This window comes from Puntigrus tetrazona, chromosome 9, assembly GCF_018831695.1.
Source record: "Puntigrus tetrazona isolate hp1 chromosome 9, ASM1883169v1, whole genome shotgun sequence".
NCBI classification, from domain to species: domain Eukaryota; kingdom Metazoa; phylum Chordata; class Actinopteri; order Cypriniformes; family Cyprinidae; genus Puntigrus; species Puntigrus tetrazona.
This window is the reverse complement of record NC_056707.1, coordinates 174002-199849: the sequence shown is the minus strand read 5'-3', so window position 1 is coordinate 199849 and position 25848 is coordinate 174002. Positions and strand designations below refer to the sequence as shown.

General features: G+C 38.0%; 1 pseudogene; it reads left to right on the top strand.

The window, feature by feature from the left end:
* Window positions 1-25579, top strand: part of LOC122351405 — a 69256-nt pseudogene extending 43677 nt beyond the window's left edge.
* The last annotated feature ends 269 nt before the right edge of the window (window positions 25580-25848 follow it).

Here is a 25848-nt window from a genome sequence, read left to right as displayed (position 1 = left end):
CAGCTAAATATTTAATCACTACATTAATTCACCTTTATATGCTGCATATATATATATATATATATATATATATATATATATATATATATATATATATATATATATATATATATATATGTGTGTGTGTGTGTGTGTGTGTGTGTGTGTGTGTGTGTGTGTGCAACTGAGGAAGTTGTAACTTCAACTTTGAATGTTTTTTTCCCAGTCAAAAACTCATAATTACTGTAATTTAAACAGTACAAATTTACTTTGCCTTGCTATGGGGACATCATCAAATTCCTGGTCATGTGGTGATAAATATATTTCCTGAAAGCACTTTGTCCTTTACCTGTGGCTAAGCCTTACAGCCAGCCTGTGGTAAGAAATTCTCATTTCAGAGGCCCCGTCTGACCCAAACAATTTACAGCTCCTGTTGCCGCCAGCTTGTCAACAGGGTGCTAAAAAACACCAGGTTTGAGAGCTTGCAGCTTGTTTGAGCACGCTGCCCAGCAATTGAGCAACTGGAGGAGCTGCAGAGAGAGGAAAGGCAGGGAAAGAAAGTAATCAGAAGGTGAGAGCATTTATTACCACTGGCTTTTAACTGACTCTCCACTGGCAGAGTCCCAAAATTGAAGCCATTTTTCTCATGCGCTTTCTCCCATTCTTGATTAAGACAGGCAATATGTCTCAAACCCCGCTGTCCTGAACTTCTGACAAATAGCATCTTTTCTTCTTCTCCTGAGATGAAGCCATTAAAGCATCTGACCATCTTATCTCGGTCTGCACTAAGCTGTCAGCGATTGGTGTGTTTGGAAATCTCTCAAGCTGAAATTTATGGGACCTGTTTGGCTCTAATGGTTTTCAAAAAAAACTAAATATTAAAGAGGATCATATGGACAAAATTTTTTTTTTTTTTTTTTTTTTTTGAGAGACTTTTTCTGTAATATTTCACTCAAATACATTAAGAGTACTGTATCTAACATGCAGAGAATATAAGACTTTTTAATTGATTTTTCTTTTTGTTTAATTAATAATTTTTTTATATACAAAAATGTGTCACTAAAACTTGGTTGGCTAGAAAATTATGAAGCTGGTTTTATTGATTCTGTAACACAGTGCACCCATAAAAAGTAAAACCTTGGCCCTTGTTTACAACAAAAAGGTCATGAATTGCTATTAAAAGGATGGCAATAACTATTTGCCTTTGTTCATCTTTTTTAAAGGCCTATAAAATAGACAGTATTTTTTACAGCCCTCCCAATGACTTTAAAACGTCTATTAAACCAACAAGGAGAAAGAAAGATTGATCGTCTTCTGTCCACTGTCTTGCCATGTTGTTTTATGTGTTACTTTATTTTTTGCACTATTTAAAATTTTACAAGCAATGTCTTCTGGCTTTGCTGCTGAAGTGGCGTCCTGTAAGGAAACCATGTTAAATTATACAGCAGTGTGATTCATATCAGTTCATGTTGCTTTTGTTTTAGCACTTCTTCCATGCACAGAAACCTTGAATTAAGGTGCAATTTTTTGAATTGGCCCTCAAGTGCACAAACTTATTTTTTCCGGCTGTCTATTTTTAAAAAGGTGAGCTGTGTGACTGGTTGCAAGGCTAGACGGCAGATTTTCTGCTGTGCTTGTTCTTTTCTTTCGGAGACGGTGGTCAGCCTGTGAAAATCTCTCTTTACGGAGTGTAAGTTGCAGAACTCGGAGAAAAAAACACCTTCAGGAGGCCATTAATTGAGTTTTTTTTCCTCACTAGGTCAGCTGGCACAGTCCTGAGAGCAGCCGAGTCCTGGCAGTGCCCCAGGGCCGTGTTCATGTCTCTTGAGCTCATCAGTAAAACAGGCTACTGCTGTATGCCAAGCGGAATGTCAAATCAGCATTCCTTCCACGCCGGCACATTTTCATAGTCTTAAGAGATTACATGGACGGCTGGCTTTCACTTTGGTTCGCAGGAGTGGATCTTTCCAATGTAATTAATGAAATCACTGCAAAAGTTTTTGTTTAAATGGGTAGTTCTCGCAGGTCAGCGCCCTGAGGGCTTGTGTTGCTGCCCTCTGTAATGGGGGGTAATTGGGCCTTAGATGTGCACAAGGAAGATATCGTTATTCTCTCCATCCTTGCATTCTTTTAATTGGCCAAAGTCATTTATGTCTTCAATTGTGCACTGTATAACTTCAGCTAATTTCGTTATAGCTGCTGTTATATTCAAAAAACTAATGACAAGGCCTGTTTCACGCACCTCAAATCTGATGCAATTGACGCATATTTGTATACTCATATTGACAGGATGCAGAATTCACACTGAATGCACTCGCTTCTAAAAAAAATCTCAGGACTCAATCCAGACAACTTAAGCAGTTTTGCATAAATTTGAGTATTTCTAAATGTTCTGATGCTCTTACTGCTTGTTCCGCTCTGCAGCCAATGCCACAATCCCCCACATGGGCCTGGCACACAGCTCCTATAGATAATTAATTGAAAATGCTCGTTTACTTTAGTAAACAATTGTTAACTCAACAGAAATTCTTTAGTTGCTTTAAATATCCGCATGTGTCCCTTCCTTTGTTGGGGCTTTTTGGAGCCACAGGTTGTAACAAAATGGGGGCTCGTCCAGGATTTGAACGGGGGAGTTCTTGTCCCCAAGCGAGAATCATACTCCTGGACTAAGGGTATGTTTGGAGCCACAGGTCTCAACAATGTATTTACTATAAATAAAGAAATAATTTTTTGATTGCAGTAATCATTTAACGACTTCATAAAGACAATCACTTTGTAGTTTCACAGTAGTTTTCAAACAAATCAGATGAATAATGATTCATTGATTCACTCATAACGTAAGCAAAGTTATAGAAAAGTTAAACCCGGTCTCATAAAAATGTGTACCTCTGTGGACTTTTCATTGCAACACCATATTTCAAAGAAAATGTCCACTGAATGGCGATAAAACACAGGTTAGAACTTGCACAGGAACTTTGGCACATTTTTATTATGTTGATATAGTCACGTATTGTGGCAGTTCAGAATTGGAATATCTGGTTAATGATCTATCATGTTGGAAATATGCCCTACACCAAATCCAACCCTTAACAAACGCAAAACTGACATAAAATGCATTCGTTGATGCCACAGTGTCATTTTAGCTTCCTTTCACACAGGTTTAGACTGTTTTGTCGAATCATAGTTACTCAGGATTCGAACCAGAGCTCCTCGTCTCTCAAGTACATGCCTGTACCTCATGAGCCACTGAACAAACCTACCATCTATGACAACCCACAGATATGAAGGATATGTGTTATGCTAACCTTCAAAAGCATCAGTTTTCAAATATCCCAGCATATTAATATTGTTAAGTCATAATAGGATATTCCTTAAGTAATTGTGTGAAAATGTATTAATCGAAACTCTATCAATCGAAATTTGTGTGAAAAGGAATAAAAGGTGTCAGAGTTTTACTGCCTCTAGTAATGTACTTATGTACTTATAGGTACATATTTTGCGTCTTTCTGCACCAATTGTAAGTTTATGCCATGAGACCAGATAGGAAATTTCATTGGTATCTGCTTAATGATTTTTTTTTGGTATTATGACAACCCTAGTTCCACTAAAAAAGAGAAATCGTATGAAGATTTTAAACAACACTCTGGTGACAGAACATTTAACAAGAGTGTCGTCCAGAATCTATATAAATTCAATTGTTGAAGGATGCTATGCTATTTTCCTTTTGCCTTGATGTTCCTGACAGAGCTGAAGCGTTGGAGCGGTTTAGCACTCAACCCAGTTCGAGCTCCTTCTCGGCAGGATTCAGTTTGGCACTCTGCACTGTATCAACACTCTGTGTGTTTCCTCAACCTTGAGGCTGGAACGCCAGAGGGCCAGCGCAAACAAACTGATACACTTGTGCCAAAAACAAGCCTTTCAAGCTAAAGGGAAGGTTGTGAGGCTGCTGGTGCTTTACTAACACACCGCCCCAAATTCCTGAGCCCTTGAAACGGCACTCATGGCTTAACTTCATTAGTGGGGTTTAGATTTAATTACACCTCATTAGGCCTCTTTTTTTTTACCAGCTTACAAATATTTAATCAATTTCGAGGTGTTGCGTAGCAAGGGTTTTGTAGAAAGGATGGGAAATTCTCCCAGGCGTGGTTTAGATTTGTATCAGGGAACTGTAGCGCCTAGGGCTGCTGTCAGTTAATGTGCAAGCTTTTAATCTACGATGTTGGGCAAGAGAAGCAGATGTTGGATGTCTCTATAGCTTAAAAAGTCAACGTGAATTGCCGTTTGCAACCCATTTGTCTTTCCTTTTTATGAATGCAGCAGGATGTTCAATTTGATTTTATCCGGTTATTTTCCAGAGAATTTATTGGATCGTGAAAAGTGGGTGTTGCCCAAATTCAGTTTTGCTAAAACAATGCACAGCTATTTTGATATTATCCAACAGCTTTCATGTTCAAGTGATATCAGCAGGAACGTTTGATTCATACTGTTTGTACTGTATACATTTAATTATGTATAAATTCAATATTCATATATTTAATTAAATGTGATAGTTAATGATTTAGTTTTATATCAGGTTTTACATGATCCTTCATAATATGCTGATTTGGTGATCAAGAAATATATCTTCTTATTACCCATTTTGAAAACAGTCGTGCTGCTTAATCATTTTTGTGAAAACCATGATGCATTTTCATCAGTCTATTTGATAAATAGACTGTTAAAAACATTTGAAACTGAAATCTTTTAAAATTTTATAATCATCTATACTGTCACTTTTGATTGAATACACCCTTTCAGGATAAAAGTATTAAATGGTTAAAAAAAAGAGTATGATTTAAAATCGCAAAAATTATTTTATGTCTTTGGAATTAATCACATAATAAGAACATACATTTATAAATAATAAGGTCGGTTCGAATTTAATACTGACTACTGACTACAATCTATCAATACTATTCATGCACTAAGCCCTTGTGTATTTCTTTTTCTCTCTTCCTTTGTATTTATTTCTATTTTAGGATGTGTTTAGATGCAAGAGACCCGTACTGTGGTTGGGACCGAAAGCAGCGGCGTTGCACCACCATCGAGGACAGCTCTAACATGAGCCAGTGGTTCCAGAACATCACTGCCTGTCCGGTAAGAACCAGCTGTTTAAAGAGTCCACCTCACTCACTGCCTCATGCATGACTGATGTTTTGACACATGTCCGCCGTCTCCATAGCGCTCAGTCAGTCTCCCTCTGCAGCTTTGAAATCTGTGTTGCGTGAAAGGTGCTATGCCGCATGATTGATAACATCACTTGAGGCAGCTGCTTTGTGGTCATTATTTTTTAGGACTGAGATTCTGCACGCACCCAACCTTCAAATTCACTCGTTTTTTCTCATTTATTCCAGCTGAGGAACCAAACGCAGATGGTGTATACGGCCCTGGGCTCCATGGCAACCCTGTAGCCATGATGATGGCGAAGGCATTAGTACTTGTCTTTGTCGATCACGGGCTTGCGATAGTCCGCCCCCTCGCTGCGGAGGTAAAAACTGCGAGGGTCCTACCATTGAGGTGTCCAACTGCTCAAGGCAAGTGAAAAGATTTTCCTTAAAGGAATAGTTCAGCCAAAGAATTTAAATTGTTTTCACGATCAGTTTTTTTTTTTTTGTTGTTTGCTGCCATCCTGCATCTTAGGTGCTGCTACTGAATTGTGTTTTTACCAGAAGTGGCAGTTCTCTCATCACACGAGATGCGCTGCAGGAACCAAGCACTTTAGCAAATTGAGAATGTTTCCCGATCAAAATTCCTTACCGAACCTGTCCTCTTTCTCTTCCATCACGTCACATTAGCCTTATCCAATGCTGCAGAAAATGGGCTTGTACCCATCACTTCTTGCCAAGGTTCACTGAGGCTTACTGTTTTTACTTTCTTTCCTTTTTTCTGCAGGAATGGAGGTTGGACACCCTGGTCATCCTGGGGCCAGTGCAGTACAAGTTGTGAGATTGGGTTTGAAGTCCGCCAGCGATCCTGTAACAATCCTTCTCCCAGGCATGGCGGCAGAGTGTGTGTGGGACAAAGCAGAGAACAGAGGTAAAAAAAAAGACAGGTTTTTATTCTTGCACATCTAAATGTAGAAAACCTGAAAAATATCATAATTATAGTTAGATATCCATCAGTTATTTAATAAAGATTAGGTAATGTAATTAAGGAGCCTCAAATTAGATTTGATTTATTTTCAAACAAGATTAATCTTTCTTAGTCGTTATGATGTATGATAAATTGTCTAATCGTACATGATTTTTTAAATGAACCCTTGGGGTCCTCTTGTAATGTTGCTGCACCAAAAATAGGCTTTAATACTTAAATATTAGGATTTTTATTCAGTGATCCTCATAATTAAATCTGCTCGTGTGCCTTTGACATTGTTTCGTCTGACATTATTTTCTCAGTTGCTTTAAATAAAAAGAAATTCATAGTGACACGAGCTGAAACAAAACTGTGTGTGTGCACCTGTTTTTCTAATCTGGTGGGGGCTTAAACCAGAATACACACAGACTCACGGGGACTCATGTCACGATGGGGACCTAAATTGAGGTCCCGACAGACAAAGAAGCTAATAGGTCATACAGAATTTCATTTTTTTAAAATGTAAAAATGCATAAAGTTTCCTGTAAGGGCTCCAGTTATGTGAAGGGTTGATGTAGGGCAATAGAATATATGGTTATATAGTATAAAAACCTATGGAGAGTCCCCATAATGATAGCTGACCAGACATACCTGTGTGTGTGTGTGTGTGTGTGTGTGTGTGTGTGTGTGTGTGTGTGTATGTGTGTGTGTGTGTACCTACCTAACTTAACCATATTTTGGGGACAAATGTGTACCCAAAAGGGAGGTATACCTGACAAAATCTCCAAAAACCTCCCTTTGGGGATGTCCTCATTTAAAAAACAGGTTTAAATATAAACTAAGCATATAAACTTTTTTAAAAAAAGTAAAAATGCAGAAAGTTTTTGTAAGGGTAGGTGTAGGTGTAGGGTTGGTGCAGGGCAAAAGCACATACATTAACACTAAAAAGTATTATGCCTTTGGAAAGTCCCCATTTAGATAGCTAGGTAAACATGCGTCTGTGGGTGTAAAAAACATTACAAAACACAACAAAATTATTTAATTAAAATAAAATATAAAATATAAAAATTAATATGAATCCAAAACTCTATAAGTGCATTTTAATCCGATAATCTTCCCCTCTGCTGAAGCTGTCAAATGTGATGCCTGTAGTGTAGGTTGGACGTCAGTAACATCAAATGCCAGGTTTACAAGTATCTCATAACCATATGCAATGTTGCCAAACCCGTGGCAATTTTACTTATAATATGACCCCTTTAAACATTTCTCTTGAGTTTTATCAACTCGGAGCAGGCCTGACTTAAACTCATGATACGAGTCAAACACATTTTTTATGCTCACCAGATTCTGCAATGAGAAGGTGTCATGCCCTCAGCCCATCTTCTGGTCATCATGGTCGCCCTGGTCCAAGTGCAGCTCAGAGTGTGGAGGAGGGGTGCACTCTCGCTCCAGGAACTGTGAGAATGGAAATAGCTGTCCAGGATGTGCGCTGGTACATACACCTGAAGTACACACACACTTACACACACGCTTTAGCCTTGAAGCCTCCTGCTCGACTGTGATAACCAAGCAGCTCTCCTCCCAGAAAGATATGTGTGATGTACTGTAAAAGCGGAGCTCATTTGAGATTCAGGAGAGACTGAGTGGACTAGACAAATCTAATACATTGCACACTGTTTCATTTTGAAGATTTATGCAGTTCTGAGACTGTCACTTACATTAAGCTGATCTTCCACACGGACTGCCAATGGCCTTGTAGTTATTTACATTCATCACCTTCAAAATGAAAAAGAAATAAAACATGCCTATGAAGAGATAGACTTAAAATAAACCTACTCAGAGAAATATTCATCGGAGTAAATGTGTGAATACTTGCCTCGGTTTCTCTGTTTCTATTTGCATAAATACTTTTTTTTTTAAATTATGATGTTATCCGTTGTATTCAAAAGAAATATATTTTATTTATTTCAAGCCAAGTTCTGTTCAGTTCTATTAACATATTAACTGATATAGAGCTCAAGACCTGCTGATATAAAAATGATAATTAAACTTTATTTGGAGTACTACTTGCACACATTGCATTTTTCTTAATATTAAGCCTAAACTGTGCTTTAATGTCTCTATTGATGAGGACTGTGTGAATAATATTATTTTTAAATGCAAGACACTTTAGCTCAGTATATCTTTACAAAAGTATGAGTACAAAATTAGTTTAAATTTAGCAGGCTATAAGTATACCAGTTTAGTATACTAAATGTGCAGTACATAAGTACATAAATATGTAAATGCATACTTAGCTTTAAATAAATATATTTCAAATACATTTTAGTATGTGTGTTTTGCTAGGGTAGCCATATAAAAACTGTCATGAATTCACACAAGACAAAAATACATTTTGGGTCTAAAGAGTAAACAGACTAATTAAAGGTTTAAAAGGACAGTAAACTGAACCGCAGGAAGGTTAAATACAATAAATGATTTTATGATTTATTTGATGTTATCAACCAATCACAGTTTGTGCGTTTAAGTGCAGTAATTCCTCTTTCTAAACAAAAAGATCAAGACAAATCAAAACGGCATAAAATTTTCTAAAATGCTCTTTTGCGCTTGCATTTAAATCGGACAGATTTCTTTGCTCTCCAACTCTCTTAAGAGCTGCAATTAATTCAAATTTAATCGACTTAATTAGGACTCAAATTAACGTTCCTTGCAAAGAACTGTAATACTCCCTTGGGTGTCTAGCACGGAGCCATTACATTTTATTAACTGTTCACAGTGATGGCACAAGAATGAGCTTCACATGCATCTTAAGAGGTGAAGTAATGTCGCTTGTGCGTGAGGAATGATCAGATGAATGATGTCATCTCTTTGTCATTCGTCCTCATTGCAGGAGTACCAGGCATGTAATCTGGAGTCCTGTCCGGAGGTGCGTCGAAACACCCCATGGACCCCTTGGGTCCCGGTGAACATAACCCAGGGAGGGGCACGGCAGGAGCAAAGAGTACGCTACATCTGCCGGGCTCAACTGGCTGACCCTCATGAGCTTCAACTAGGCAAGCGCAAGGTGGAGACACGCTTCTGCCCCAATGACGGGACGGTAACCTGCGAAACAGACTGTGAGTGTATAGATCCTTTTTCTAATGTCCACCCACACCTAAATGAACAGATCTGACTCAGTTAGCCGATACCGCTGGCTCGATGACAGTTCAGGGTCACAGTTCAGCTCTTGTCCACTTTGCGCATGTCGAGCGCCACATTGATTAACTGTATCTTGCTGTCTGAACCCAGGAGAGGTCAACCACTTGAGGTGCACATGGAATGCATTAGAGGCAAGGAGTGTCTGAATTCACCTTGTGCAGGTTGCTGTGAGCAGAATGTTTTTTTGTCAGAGATACTGTAAAACATAGCATGACGTTCAAAGTTTTTTTTTAGTAACCTTGAATTGCGCAGGAAAAGGCCACTCCTTAAAATAACACACTCAGAGAATGCTGCAGTGATGACGTATTTTATTCTTGTTCTGTTTCAAGAAGAGTAAATTCTTTAAAAATATCATGTGAGTTTATTTCAGGTGTATCTTTTTGTAGGATAAATGTGAAAATATCTTGTTAATCACAAACCTTATTTTTAGTGCTTTTAAGCCAAAGTCCGTTCAAAAAATCTAAAAGGATAAAACCGGATGTATTAAAACACTCTTCTCCTGGTTTTGACCTACAAAAATGCATTATTCCTGCAGTGCGCTTTAATTAAAATTACTTAAATGATTATTCAAACCAAGAACAATAACTTCAAATATAACTAATTTACAGAATTATATTAGTCAGGTGGATAATATGTCATCATAACAGTGACAGTACATTCTCAGAAATAAAGGTACAAAGCTGTGGCAGTACAGCCTTTTCAAAAGTGACATGTTTGTACCTAAAGGGTCGGTCTTGGTACCTTAAAGGTACATATTAGGACCTAAATTGTACATATTTGAATCTGAAAGGTACAAAAGTGTACCTTTTGAAAAGGTACTGCCCCAGTGACAGCTTTTGTGTCTTTATTTCTGAGAGTGTAGGCTAAGAAAACATTCAGCACAAAAGAAAAATGCTGACAAACATTTGCAAGCTTGTAACATGCAATAAATGTTTTACAGCTCTCGTTGAGGAGCTTCTGAAGACGCCTGGTGTACGTCTGACAGGCTCTGGCTGGTCATCATGGGAAATGTGGTCAGCTTGCACTCAGGAGTGTGCCAAAGGCTACCGCACTCGCAAACGCACTTGCACCAGCGCAGAGGGCAAAAGCGTTCCTGCTGCCTGCCGGGGATCTCCAGTAGAATATCAGGACTGCAATCCTCAGGCCTGTCCAGGTAACACACACGCATGTAAACGCAAGCACACTCCAAATGCACATTTCCATATGCACATAAATAGACTCCCACATATGCTCATAATCAAGGTAGTTGCTCATCGTGCTGGAAAAGCCTCTGCTTCCATTAGAGTGTGTGAAGTGTATTACTGATTTCATTAGCTAATGGAGACCAGAAGCCCCGTAGGGACCTGCTGTGGTCAAATTAAGAGGTTTCACCATAATTCCAAACAGACATGAACTCAAGGATAAATCTTTCCTGATTTAAAAATGTAAAAAAATTAATTTCCAGTTAGGACCAGAACTTTAAAGGTGAAGTAGCTATGCAATAAAATGACATCTAACTAAATTGTTTAAAAAAGCAGAAAGTAGAACAGAGGCAGATTCTCTTTGGTTGCTAAGATGCTTTGAAAGTGTTTCAGCATGTTGCTATAGTATGAGATTGATAGCGTGTTTGGGGATGCTAATGGATAAGTTTAAGTATAACAAACAGTTTGCTAACATATTGATAAAAAATAGGAACGCTAACAGCAAGCTAATTGGTGCTAACAGACATTTGAGCATGCTAATATACAACTATGTATAAAGAGCTTACATTTTCCTCCAGGTTTAATAGATCTTTGGCTCAAACAAATAGAGCCATGTTTTGAAAGCGCTACGGTATGCTATTCATAGCATGTTTGGGGATGCTAACAAAGAGTTTAAGACTACCATCCCTGTTCAGCAGGAAACATGCCGGTTAATAGTGCTAACACAGTTTAGAAATGCTAATGAAAAGTTAAATGGTGCTAACAGATAATTTGAGCATGCTAATTAAGCCAGCTTTTCATCCAGGTTTAACAGTCCACTTTGCCACAAAAAAGTAATATTGTGAAAGTGATAATACTCCACCTGTGGTCTTTCCCAGTGCAAATTTGACCAATCACCCTGGAACTTCCAAACAGATGGTTTTGTGTGTTTCTTTAGATGTATTGACAGCTACTTGCCAATGCATTGTCCACTTTTAAACTCCTCTGAGTGTGACAAATGAACAGCACTCTAGTATTTGCTATGCTGTTTTCCACTCGGGCAGAAAGGGAAATAGGATTGAAATGACAAAATGGAAGGAAAGGGTAGGGTACATGGATTCAAACACATAACTGACATCAGCCAACCATTTTAATCATTGTTTTGACCTCAGATGTGCACTCCAATCCAGCGCTCGGCTTCTCCCCTCAGTGTGTGGGGTTGCTGGACTCACTGTGATTGCAATCGGTTCGTCTTCACACTTCAGTCGTGCCCCAGAACACACATGCTAATCCACAGAAGTTAAACCGTGCTTTCTAGTGCAGAGAGAAGGAGCCACCCTAACCTTCTCCTCCATCAGTCTGATGAGACGTCAAGAGGATGGTGGCAGAGCCTGTTAAAGTGAGAGGAAACTGTGTAACAGCAGTGCTTCTATCTTGGTCAGTGCTGGAAAATCTTGTTTATAGTAGTAGCTGTTATTTGGAACATGACAGCTGGTTTCTAACTGGTAGCTCATCTGCAAAAAAGCTTTAGGTGACCAGGCTGGTTTGTGGTGACCAGCTTGGACCAGCTAGATATCAATCACCACCTTAAACTGGATTTTCCATCAGGATAAATAGTGAAATGGAGGTGAACAGCTGGTGTTCGTTGTAACAAGTCTCAAGTGTTTTGTGGGTCAAATAAAGCAGTTTGAACCACCAAGCGCGACATTCTGCTCTGAACTTTGAATGTCTGGATCACCATCTCATCCCATAACAGATGTCTGCTTGCCTTGTGCGCCTTGTGGGAATTTCCAGTCATGCCCGTTTTTTTGGATTGTTTTGTGTTTGCCTGTTTGATTGATGGCTTTTATGTTTGTGTTCAGTACATTGTGTTTGCATCCTCCGCTCCGTCTTTCTTGTTTTGCGCTGCATTTGCGTCCGCTTATCTGATGCTTGGATGATTGTGTCCCCCTCCTTGCCTGATTGTTTTGTGTTTGTCTTTGTATGTCGTATTTGTTTGTATGCGTGTTTGGTCTGTGCAGTTAACGGCGCCTGGTCTTGCTGGTCATCATGGTCGTAGTGTTCCAGTGCCCTGTGGAGGTGGGCACTATCAACGAACAACGCACATGCACCAGCCCTACCCCTGCCAATGGAGGACATCTGCATCGCTTGCACACAGAGGAGGCTCTTTGCAACACGCACACCTGTGATGGTAAGATCAGTTCCAATTCAGAACCACAAATGGGATCAAAAACTTGTGAAAAGTGAAATGTGCTACCAAAAAAATCAAGGCTCTCCAAACTGAGATCCACCTCTGTCTGTAAGCACAAGATACATTTGGTTTTCAGTGTGTCATCTGTCCATCAACACCTATTATTATCACCATTAAAAACATACAGTTTATATGGAGGCTTATTTCTGCCGTGGAATAAAAATATAAAAAGGTGAATGTTTTTTTGTTTGTTTGTTTAGGGGCTTTTTAGGTAGGTTTGTAACTTGTAAATTTTTTTACTTTTTCTTCACAGTTTATATCTTATATCTAAAATATATAAAATTTTCTCTGAATTCTTTTTCATTACGTTTTCCTGTTTGTTTTGTTAATTACATTTTTCATGCAATTTTTTTTTATCTTATGAGAAATAGTTTATATATATATAGCATTTTCTGAGAAAATTCAGATAAAAGAACTACAAAATATATAACTCTGAATTGCAAGTAAAAAAAACAGTTGCCTTTTAATTAAAAAATTAATAACAAAATATAAGGTAACACTTTATTTTATGATTACACTTATTAGTTTCTTATTAGCATGCATATTACTAGAATAGTAGCAATTTATTTTTAATTAAGAACATATTAATGTCGCATTCTACATGACCTTATTCTACATCCCTGATCCTACCCAAACGCCTAAACAACTACCTTACTAACTATTAATAAAAAAGTAAACTGTATAACTGTATGGAACTCAAATAAGACGTCTCTGCATTTGTCTCCATACAGTCAAATATTTTATTTTTTGTTCTGCAGAAAGTCAGTGATAGTGGGTTTATAAATGATGACAGAATAAAAAATTTTCAGCTTTGTGAGCACACCAGCATCCACAGCACAACATATGCTGGTCTTTTTAATGGGATAGTTTATGACCAACTGATTATCATTGCACTGAATGAATGATTTCAGACCTTTCAATCACCAGTAACACATTCTTCAGATTCCAGAGGGACTTCTAGGGTCCTCCAGGCTACAGATGGTGCCATATGTGAGCTGCATGCATATAGAAGTGTGCTGTGCGCAAGCAGACTGTGGCAGTTCAAAGCTCTGTTGTCACATTCTGCTGCCATCATTTTGAAAATGCCCCCTTTTTTCAAAACGTCCAGCTGTCTATTTAAGACAAAACAGAAATATTTCTAAAGATTGGATCACGTAAAACCCTATAGCTTTAACAAATTCTCTACTACTTTTGTATTGTCTTGGAGTATCTGGTTAACACCTCAAATCCATGCTTTTGACGCAAAAAGATTTTGTGTTTAATTATCAAAGTTTCTTTAAAAATAGTGCATGGAAACTCAGAATGCCAAATATCCCATATTGGTCTCTTATAAGGTTCCATTACATTCAGGATTCTGCTTTAAAAATTCTACATGACATACTGCTTGCTTAAGGAAAATGAGCGAAGATTGATATAGCAGTTATCGAGGTTGCCTTTTATCATTGTTAAATGTGGATCTGCATTTTCTGAAAATCTCTGATATTCACTGGGACTAGTTGCTACTGATCTTAAAGTCTTTTGGATCCTCGATTCAAACATTTGTCCCCTGTTGGCCCTCTTCATGAATGACAAATTTGTTAGGCTCTGGGAGAGTTATAAGACCCGCGTATGGGCCAGACAAGCATCTTAAAAGCTGAAACATGAAAGGAATGTGTCTATTTACAGATTGGATTTTCCCAGCAAACAAATACATTTTAAATCAAAGTTTCTTCTAAGTAAAGTTCTTGGTACACTTGCTGTGAAAGTGTTGCCTCAGACTGTGATTATTTTTGCCTCCTCGTGTGAGTCTGGCGGTGTTTGTTTCATGCGTGTGGGTGGGCCGTTCAGTCGGCAGCGCTCCGGTTAGATTGCCTCTGAACTGTGAGGATGGCCAAAATTGGGACGCTCCATTTAAAGGGAGAGTTCACCCGAAAAAATGTTCTCATCATTTGCTCACTGTTATGTTCTTCCAAACCTGTGATTGTTATTCTTCTTTTTGTGCAATTTCTAGAAATAATGACTTAAATTATTACATGAAGATAATACTCTAATTTAACAATACATTTGCATATTCATGGTTCTCTGATAATGGTTAATGGTCACATTATGTATAATAATCGAACATTTAAAACTTTAATATATCCTAAAGCTTTAATACTTTGGAATTACTGGTGAAATAATGTATACTTCTGTCCACAGACAGTTTGGAAATTATGCAAATGTATACAAAGAGAACCTAGCACACACTGCGTTGCCACATATACATTCAACTTACATCACATACAATTATTAAGTTAAGAGAAGCAGCATTTATTAATTATATTATTATATAATTTCATATAATTATTTAAATGATAGTTTTTGATTTAATAATTGCTCAAAGCTATATTACAATTGATTTTATTTAAAAATGTTATCCACGTTTGGGAAATCTTGACATAGTTCAAGTCATTTGGAGCCACTTTATTAAGCATTTATGCACACAGTTAAAGACAGAAAAAGTAATAGGTGTAATACTGCTTTAAATTGGTGTTTTTTCCCCACAAATCAATTGAAATTTAGTTTGAAGATTTACTAAATTTACTCCACTAAAATATTATTCAGTGTAACAATCTTGTCAGTCATTTTTACAATTAATGTCAGTAAGATTTGTTAGTAAAATTTAAAGCACAATGTAATTTAATATGCTTCCTTATTCTTTTACTTATTTAATATGTACAAGTCAGAATAAGCATGTTGTTTGAATTTTTCCATAAATGTTATGTTACACTGAATGACAATGTAACATTATTTCAACCAAATTTTGATATTTTATTCTCCAAAACGTATTTGAAAGTATACACTTTACTTTAAAAGTGCTTTGTATGGATGCAAAAAAAAATTAAATAATCTTAATCTTAATTATTTTAAGTTAAGTATCTTAAAAAAAGTATCCTATTTTTACTTAAAGTCTTATATATATATATATTAGTATTTATTTTACTAATTCCATTCAAAAATTGAAACTTGTATATTATATTCATTCAATACACACAGACTGATATTGAAATGTTATAACTAATGAAAATCCCAAATTCAGTATCTCAGAAAATTTAAATATTACTAAAAAAAAAAAAAAAAATATAAATATATATATATATATATATATATATATATATATATATATATATATATATATATATATATATGTGTATATATATATATATATATATATATATATATATATATATATATATATATAGTATATATATATATATATATATATTAGAGAAAAGTCACACAGGTTTTGAATTGACAATTTTTGGTGAACTGTTTCCTTTAAATCCTGTTTTTTATGCCCGTAATATCTTTGTGCAGTGGGGTGGATGGCCTGGTGGTGTGGTCTAAATGTGATGACTCGGGCCTGCAGCTGCAGTCGAGTGTGTGGGGCTCAGTCCAGCACCATGTGTGGTAGAAACAGCTCCCAGCACCGAGACTGCAATGAGATCCCAGGTGAGAGAGCTATATATATAAACACACACACATATATTCACACTGCGTCCGACAATCCCATTGCCAAACAAAGCTTTTCCCAATTGCAGTGTTACTCTTATTAAATAAACATACACTTTTAAACCCTGTCAAACTCGCTGTTGTTTTTAATAGATTAGATGTAATATGTTTACTTTGCGCTTATTCATTACTCTGGCTGGTGGAGTGGAAGTGTTCAAAGTGAAGAACTGAACGCACCCAGCCTGCGAGAACAAGAGTTATCAGAGAGCGGAATACCAAGTGAATCAGGCACTCTAATTAATATTAATGTTATGCCACAAGGCAGCCTCATCCAATTTCCTCTTCAATTTTGGGAAACGGGTTCCAAATCCTGAGGTGTCTTAGACGGTGAGGAGATCAAGGAGAATTGTGCATCTCAATCAAAACATCCCCCACATTTACCCATCTCTGCTCTTTGTGGAGATTTCAGATAGAGCACTTGAAAAGCATGACTCTGGGTGGTAATAGAGAACCTCAGACTCTATCGCAGCAGTGAAAATGGCATTTCCATGGAAATTGCACCTCATTACTTCAACTAAAACAACAATATTTACTCTAAATGGATGTTTAGAGTTTTATTTATAAAATAGCTTTGCAACTGTTTATACATACATTGGCTCTTCGTTCTCGAATTTATGACATATTTGAACAATGTTAAAAGCGTAATGGAAGCGTAATTTCATCTATTTTATGCGACCGACTGACAGACTTTGATGTGATTTCCTGTACTTTATCACTACATTCCTGCTTATCCCTCAGGTATAAAACAGAAGACTTAGATCTACAGCTCTTTTGAATAACCCCCACTTCCAGGAAGGTTGCTTTTTAAAGGAGAAAGTGTAGTGGGATAAGATGAGGAATGATTGACATTTTGGCTTTAATTCCAGCAAAGGGAGGCAAAACAAGAGAGTGTGTAATGACCTGCTCACAGGACTTTTCTTGCACCAGACTGCTTCATTTTTAAATCGTTAGTTTATGGTTAGATTGTTGATACACTTAACTCAAAAGTATTAGTCACAACCCAAAATTAGGTAATGGAACAGACAAGTGCACAAAATGCATTAATAAAATAAAATGTGACTAACTATGCATGGAAGTTACAATAGCAAAATAAGCTTATTAGCTTTTAAAAGGATATTCCATGTCTTTTGATGTTGACATCAAGGCTGCATATCAATTTTAGAGATATGAATAATTTTGCATATTGTTTGGTCTATGCATTTCATGGAATATTGACAGTTTTCAATGTTTGACCATTTTACTTTACTTAAAAATTTAGTATTATTTATAGTCAGCTCCTCCTGTCTAAAGTAAAGCATCTGACAGTTCAACAATTTCAGCCGTTCTATCCAAAGAGACTCGCATTGCATTCTGGGTATATGTTCACACACGGTCCTGGAAAGCAAACCCATGACACTGGCTTTTCTACCGACATGCTCTACTGGTTGAACTACCACGAATTTCAATTTGAAAGCAAAACTACTTGACAGCTACTGCTCTAAGATGGATGCCTGTGACTGTTCCGATGCATCTCGAACCACAATCGTTGTGTTTTTTAAGATGCCTTGTCAATTTGAAAGATGTTTGGCTTCAGTTCAAGACATTCAGAAAGAGCTCAAGAACCTTGCAAGAGCTCATCCTGTGTAAACAGCCGTTAACTGTGCATCTCTTTCTCTACACAGCCATTCTCCCGGCATCTAGCTATGAGAAGGACCAACAGTGTAGGGGGTAAGTGCTTTGACCGTTATGTTTGTCTGGTGTCCACCGCATGTTAGTATGCGCTTATGCATGCACGCTCTAAATGTGAATGGTCAAAAACATGTAGCAATGTGCTGCTTGTGTGTCATGTTTCACGTCAGCTCCTTTTCATCCCGAACTCAGGCAGAAATGGAATCGCTAAGCAGGTTTATGTGAGTGAAGTTCATAATTCACACAGCTGATCTTCAGTTTTCCATGCGCCGTGGTTCCACGGCATTTGTGGCTCTTCCATGCAGAGGTGCTGCCTTTCCAGTGCATGCACCAGATGAAAAATACACGATCGGGCACAGCGGTGCTTTTTAGGTTGTGGATCCAGGCCACATTGGGCATCGGCTGCCTCAGAGTTGGCAGTGCGGTGCCAATTTGGTGTTTCTCCAGGTGGCAGCACATATTACCCATCATGCTCCAGCAGTGGTGCTCTCCTGAGTGATCGTTGTCCAATTAGAGCGGTTCCACGGCGGGTATGGCGTTTGCTCTCCTCAATCACATTTCGCACTCATTACGGGTCAGGCCAGCAGGATGCCCGGTCCGCAACGCGACCAGCTAATCACAGCACTGTCCTCGGTACTGCATCATTCAGCCAGACACTTTGAAGCACCTGCCTACGCTGGTTGATGGCTACGGACATGTAGCGTTAATGATGAGGATGCAGTGGTGCCATAACACTCCGAATCCACTGACAAGGATGACTATATTGTCTCATTATTTGAAAAAGCATATGTAGTCAAAGGTCTGGATGAGAAATGCCAACATATTACAAGTATTTGCAGACAAATGGGTTCTGTGTATTGCCTTCTCTTGTTTTCCCAGGGTTCACTCTGCTTCACCTGATAGCCACAGGTGTGTCGTGCTTCCTGGGTGCCGGTCTGCTGGTCAGCTTCCTGGTGTATGGTGTACTGTCAGCGTTTCCACAAGCCCTCGCAGGAGTCTGCCGTCATCCATCCCACCACTCCCAACCACCTCAACTACAAAGGGCAACACCACACCAAAGAATGAGAAATACACACCCATGGAGTTCAAGGTTAGTGTTGACAACATATTAAAAATAAAATAATTATTGTAATGCTTATTTATGCGGTGAAATGGGTTTAGCATGTAGTTTGTTGATCATGTAGTAGCGCTTAATCTCATGCGGTATGGATAGTTCTTGGCTCTGATTCTGTTGACTTGTTGAATTTGCGCAGTAAAAAATTTATTAGAGCATTTGCATGAACCTCAATGGAACTCTACATTACGCACCATGTATTTTCAGCCATTTTCTCTTCGGACGAAAATGTCATTTCCATCCTTACTTCATAGTGTACAAACTTCAGATTTACAATGAATTATAGTAGTTTGCAATGTAAGTTGCCAAAATAAAGATGGAGGAATCAAGACTACTTCTTGTCAGTATTGGCATATCCCACATGCACATTTTGAAGCCATTACAATGTCACAAAATATTTTTAATAAATGCTGTTTTCTTAAACTTTTATTTTGTACTATTAAACGATTAATTGTATCCAAAATAAACGCTTTTCTTGCATAATACATGTTTGTGTACTGTGTATATTTATTATCTATATATAAATACACGCACATGCATGTGAGAAAATGTAATATTTGTATATTAAATATATTTATATATAATAATAATTATACACACATGTGTATATACACAGTACATAGATATATTACCTAAACAAAAACTTTTATTTTGGATGTGATTAATCGTTTGACAGAGACAGGACTACTTTACTTATCAAAGAATTCTGAGATGGTAAAATGTACAGTAACACACTCCTACACACATTGATACTGTAGCTAAATGCATAAACAAATGTAGAAATACATATTATATATTTTTATGAACACTCAAAGACAAGGATTTTTAGACCTCTTGGAAGTAGTGGTCATTATAATTCTGCAGAGATTCTATGTGAGCCTGAAGATAAGTTTCTAATACATGCCGACTTGGAATCTGTGGCCTTAGAATTTCACATTTCTCAGTGGACTGAATCCTGTTTGTATTTATGTATTTTGGCAACTTTCAAAATCTTCTCAGCTGCTTCAAAAAGTGTGTTTAACATCTCCGTTATGCACATTTTACCATATTCAAATCTCTTTCGTGCAGATGTTAGGCTCATCAGGATGCTCAATCAAGCGGATCAATGTTTTTGATGCACCACAGAGACGTAGCATTTCATGTAGGAACGTGGCCACCAATGCCTTTCATAAAACTCACTGCATATTAAGATAGATTTCAACATCAGGAAATGACATTTGCTTTTGCATTTCCCCACAGATAAGTTATCAGGAAAAGATTGCAAACAGAGCAAAGTAACCGAACACTATCAGTAGAGCATGCTCGTTTGTTTTGTCTGAAATAAGCATCACTAGATAACTGATACTTTGGAGATCACCGCTGCTTTCACTCTCCCCACGGCCGCTTGTTTAGCCGCCTCTTCTGGCTGCATGCGGTTCCCTGGCACACACTCTGTCTTTATTAATGGGCTCCATTAGGCTGTTTAAGCAGCAGCCGCTCCAGTGGACTCCACAGCTGGTTGTGACTGATCGTCGAGCTCATCCAATTAGTTTGGCTCTGCTTCGCTCTCCCTCCACCTCGTGTCCTTGCTGTGACACCTGCGCCGAGCCTTTTTGCCACTTTTTCCATCGATCTTCTGCATGACCACTACTCACTCCAAACTCTGTATGAGAGTTGGCCAGTATGAGTGGATGTAGGAAGAAGCGGCCACATTGCAAAGGCTTTCGCTCTGTCTTCTGTCCACGCATTCCCAGGGCATTTCGGTGCGCCAGATGGCTGTGCGATATTAACCATGTGACGCGGAGGCTCTCTGATTGATGGGTGTTTGAATAAGCATCCATTGAGAGCCACGTTGTAAATCAGGATGAATATTCTGATTTCGCTCAGGCAAAGGTTTATCGAGAAAGCCTGCTAAAGATACCACAGTCAGGAAGATGTAATTTGGTATCGTAATGGCAGCAAACATTCCCTTCACTTGTCACTCATTGACTCTTGGATAAAAAAGCAATTTCATCTATCTTATTTCAGACTGAAAATGGAGATCTCAGCCTCTTTGTACAGCTATTGTTTGCCAGGTATTGAAAACTATAATTGTTGCACAGCAGTTCTCGGCTACAGGTGAGTCACTCAAATCAATCTTGTATGTTTCATAGCTTCACTCCCCAGTAACTGATGGCTGCAGCTTTTTAGAAGCTAGACAAATTATATTTCTCAAAGAGCTCTGCATTTTCATACACACACACACACACCGCATCACTTTCATCCAGATGACCCCGAGTTCACCACCTTTAAATTATACAGCTTATCGGCTGTGGACTCCATTCAGAATTGCCTTACATATTTTAAAGGAGGTGCAGTGTGTTATTTCTACTCCACTAGTACCACCAGACAGAATCACAAAAATAACCGTGATTTTTGAGTTTGTCTTATAGTGGCAATAGGGTTGCTGTACAGTGCTCTGAAAGGTGTTTAAAATGATGCTGTGGTTTTAACTTTCGTCGATATACAGTTTCTAGAGTGTTCTGAGAAAATGTTTTTGCTAGGGTGTTCTGGTGTTTTTAACATGTTCCTAGGGTGGTCAGGTTTGGATATTTTCAAACAGCATCTGCATTAGCGAATGTTAGAGAATAAGATTTGTAACTTATAATGTAGTCAACAAGGGTTCAAACTCGTCCTTTGCAAGAAGCATTCTTTTTCTTGTCTCATCACATAGAAATCCATTGACTAACAAGTGTTTTATAATAATGTATAAATCGCTTAGGGTTAGTGTACAGTACACTGGCAGTAAATACATTGTAAATATTTATTTGTTGATTGAAAAGCATTCTAACGTTGCTAAAGTGCTCTGGGTGTTTTTAACAGTTGCTCAAAAAGTGGCTTTGACATGTCACTCAGTGGTTTTCACAGATGTGTATCACAGTTTGTATGTTCTTCAGTGATTTATAGAATGCTTTGTGGTTGCTAAAATGTTCTTGTAGTTCATGGGCACTTTTAAGAGGTTTTGTGTATCAGTATTCCGGGTGATTTTAGTACATCATTTTATTTCTTCAGTTCTTTTAGGCATATTTGTTATGTTGTTGCTAGAGTGGTTGCTAGGATTTTTAGAGTGGTTTTGCAGTCACTATGTTGTTGCAAGTCAAAAGACCCCCTTCAAAGGTCTATATCATTCTGGTCATAGATGTGGCTTTGGTCTCTTCTTCATTAAAAGACTCTGCAATCTACAAACTCCATGCCATTGGTCAAGAGTCAAGACAATATTTGCTCAAACATACTAGTGGTGCAGAACTGCTCAAACATACCCAGTGGTGCAGATATTACACCATGTACCTTTCAAGGAACAAAGAGTTTACACATGTTATGGCTGGAAGTGTTTCTTGAAGGTGTGAGATGCTTTCAGCCTTCTCATATTCTATTTCTTTTTTTAGTTCTCAAAGGTCACAAGAGGTTTGCTGACTCTGAGATCAGTGTTTCATCTCAGAGAATGATGGATAGTTGTATACCTCTCTCAGCTCATCTCACACTCCTTTTATTTGTTTTACTACACAGACTCTGAATAAGTAAGAACAATTTGCTGCGGATGAGGACCAACTACTTCCCATCACCACTTCAGCAGCAGAGCTAACGTGTACACCACCAAATGCTACCCCACAGCACTGGGCAAATATGACTACCGACCAGACTCCCCGCCGTCTCCTTGCAGAAACCTATAACCACAGCTGAGGACATTTGTCCCCATCCGTATTTTTATTGCCATCTCCTAAAGGCCTCCACTTTCCCACTCCATACACTCTGCACTGATAAGGTGCTTTTTCCAACATTCCAGCTGATTATTTTTCCCTAAAGATCTCTCCCAAAGGACTATGTCACTAAGGTCATGCCTTACGGTGTCCGACTCAGGGAAAAGTCAATGATTCAAACAGCACTTTTGTGGAAAAGATTGTGTAGCTTGCACTTTGACTTTGATATACTGATGTCTTGATTGATCGCGCTGCAGAACTCCCTGTTACTGGAAAGAGGTTTTGCTGGAAGCCTCAAGGTGGGAAGAAAATTATGCTGGCATCCCGCACCACTCCAGCAATATCCATTGCGAAATGCAATCTGGCACACACTGTGGCAGTTCTTTTTTAAGTACAGAAGAAAAATAGATGGACACCAGAGTACAAAGAGAGCAATCAATGGTGAGCATTATTAGGTTAAGTCAGACATGTGGAATTATGTTACTTTGAATTACCAGAAATGTAATGATAAGTCCCACTGACTTCCAACCTTTGCAGGGCAAATCTCTGATAAAAAGAGGATGGGTTGCACTTATCAATTGCATCTCTCTGGGTGAACTCTTCTAGATATGAGTTCGGAACAAAGCTGCAGAAAAAGAACTTTGCTTAAAATAGTAGATACCCATTCAAGACGGACTCTGTATCAGTAACTAAATATAGATTTTCAAGCCACGTTAATGCCCAGAAGAATCGTCATTATTTCCTGAAAGTTGAGGCGCCTTTCTTACTTGCAGTAATGCATGGAATCGAGAATATTGTACCAACATGGGAATATGCTTAGATCTGAAACAAACATGACTCTACTCTCTTACTGTAAGTCGAGTGATTGCATATTAAATGTGGCTGGGTTCAAACTGAGACGGACTATATTTTATTATGAAAAATGTGAAAATACTGATAGCTTGGCACTTGTTTTCTCGGCTATTTTGAAGAGAGAATTATTCAGCTTGATTATAAGATAGATGGATAATAGAGTTTATTTTAAGATGTGAGTTCAAACATTGATTGAACTTATACTGAACATTTCCATATATTATTTTTATTATACGTTTCCAGATAGTATATGCCTAACCACCATCCATTTATCAGAGATATGGAGCGAGGCGTACACTCATTATAATGATCATCAGTACATTCATGAGAATTGCCCAGAGAGTCAACTTCATACAGAAATTATCAATGCATCACCATCATTGTCGCATCAGACAATATCTGAAAAATGAATCTTGTACGGCACTCATGCGCTCAACTCAGATTTTATTTTGCCCGATGTGTTGACATGCTTCCAGTGGCATCACACTGCATTTCCAGATGCAACCTCAGCAGTTATCAAATAAAAACAGATTCAGGAGCGGAAACTCATGGGATATAGTATTTATGGTATTGGCTTGGTTTCTAAAGGGCATTGAAACAAACTGCTTAACTATTTTATCATGCTCGTTTGTCATAGATGCTCGTAAATGTGCCATGCTTTCAGCTAAGCATGAGTATATGGAGTTACAGACTAGTGGCTGGTATCCCTCTGAAAAAAATGTTATGCCATAAATAATTAGTATAATGGGCATGTATATTGTAAAGCTAACACTGCCTTTTAAATGCTTTATAGTTGTAAAATAATAATGTGCAGCAGCTGTGTAAATATACCAACCCGTAAGGGATTTGTGTAGAGGATGGGAGCCTGTATCAGTGTCCAGAGATTGGCTGGCAGAGAGAGACCATCTTGTGGACTTAATTTCTGATACGATAACCCCAGCGATTATTCATTAGAGTTTCTAGGAAACTTCTAGTGTTTGTACTTTTATTCATCTGTTCATAATTCATATCAGATTGATTTTTACATCTCACTTGACAAGGTTCTCATAAAATTACAAAATTAAGTTGCTTCAATATCATACTGAAATACAGTCTTTAGTTGTTTTGATACTGTTGGATCCTGTTCTAAATAATTTAATGGGAATTTTTATATATTAAAGATGATTGCATACTGAGCATTTTCAGTATAAAAAAAAAAAATCAACAGAGAGTCAAAAATCTGAGAGTATTGAAAAAGCTTTTTATTGAAACAAATCGAAAGTCAGAAAATGGTTTTATTTTTTCCATTTCAGAATTATATTGTGTTACATAATTTGAGTGAGAAAGTTTTTGTTTTTAATATCAAGAAAACATCATTTTCCAATTTCACCAGATATTAAATGTTTTTAAAAGGCTTGCACTGACTCCACTGTCACATGAAAAGAAATTCAGAATAGGCAAAACTCTAAGCTCATATTTAAAGTTAAAGAGTCAAACAAGCAATCTCCAAATTGGCTCTCGTGTGCCTGCCCAGATAACATATGTTAGTAAAGTGCAGCGGCTCTGTGTAAGCCGTGGGCTTTGCGCGAGCATCTGTGCCATTAGACACGCATACAGCCGAAACGAGCGTGACGAGGAGTGGCTCAGATCTCTGCAAGGCTTGGCGCCCTTCTGGCGCAACTGACCTGAGTAGTTAGATATGCGATGTAGACTGTAATCACTCGCCTTTGAATACATTGTAGATTTTCTTGAGTACTCTATTTTTTTATATATTGTAGAGCATTTATAAAGATAATAAAATTTTGATGCCAACCCAGTTCAACTCTGAGCTGGATTTACATTCTCTTTCCTAACTACTTCCTACACTATACTTGACCCAGATTGCCTCGCTGTCTCCCGTGAGGAGTGAAAGGGTAAGCGTTTTCAAACTATCATGCTTCTAATCCAATGTCAGGTTGGGTACCTGGGAGACTCCTACTCAGGCGGGAGAGGGACGGTCTGGCAGGCCGAGCGAAATTGAGACCTAAAATGCTGACAAACATACACACACAATCGCTTCTACGCCTACAATCCTTTCCTCAGAGAGAAAAATGGATGTTGGTCTTTACGATATGATATACACTGGGCTCTGCCCTTTTCACCTGTAAGACCTGATGGCAAGGGCTGATTGAAGCTGGTATTTGCTATACGAGATTTATCCAGTGAGTTTGTATTCACTGGAAGTCTTGAACTCTCCGCAAATCTCTCTGGTATTTAAAACCAGTATAGAGTTTTAAGAGAGTGAGAGTG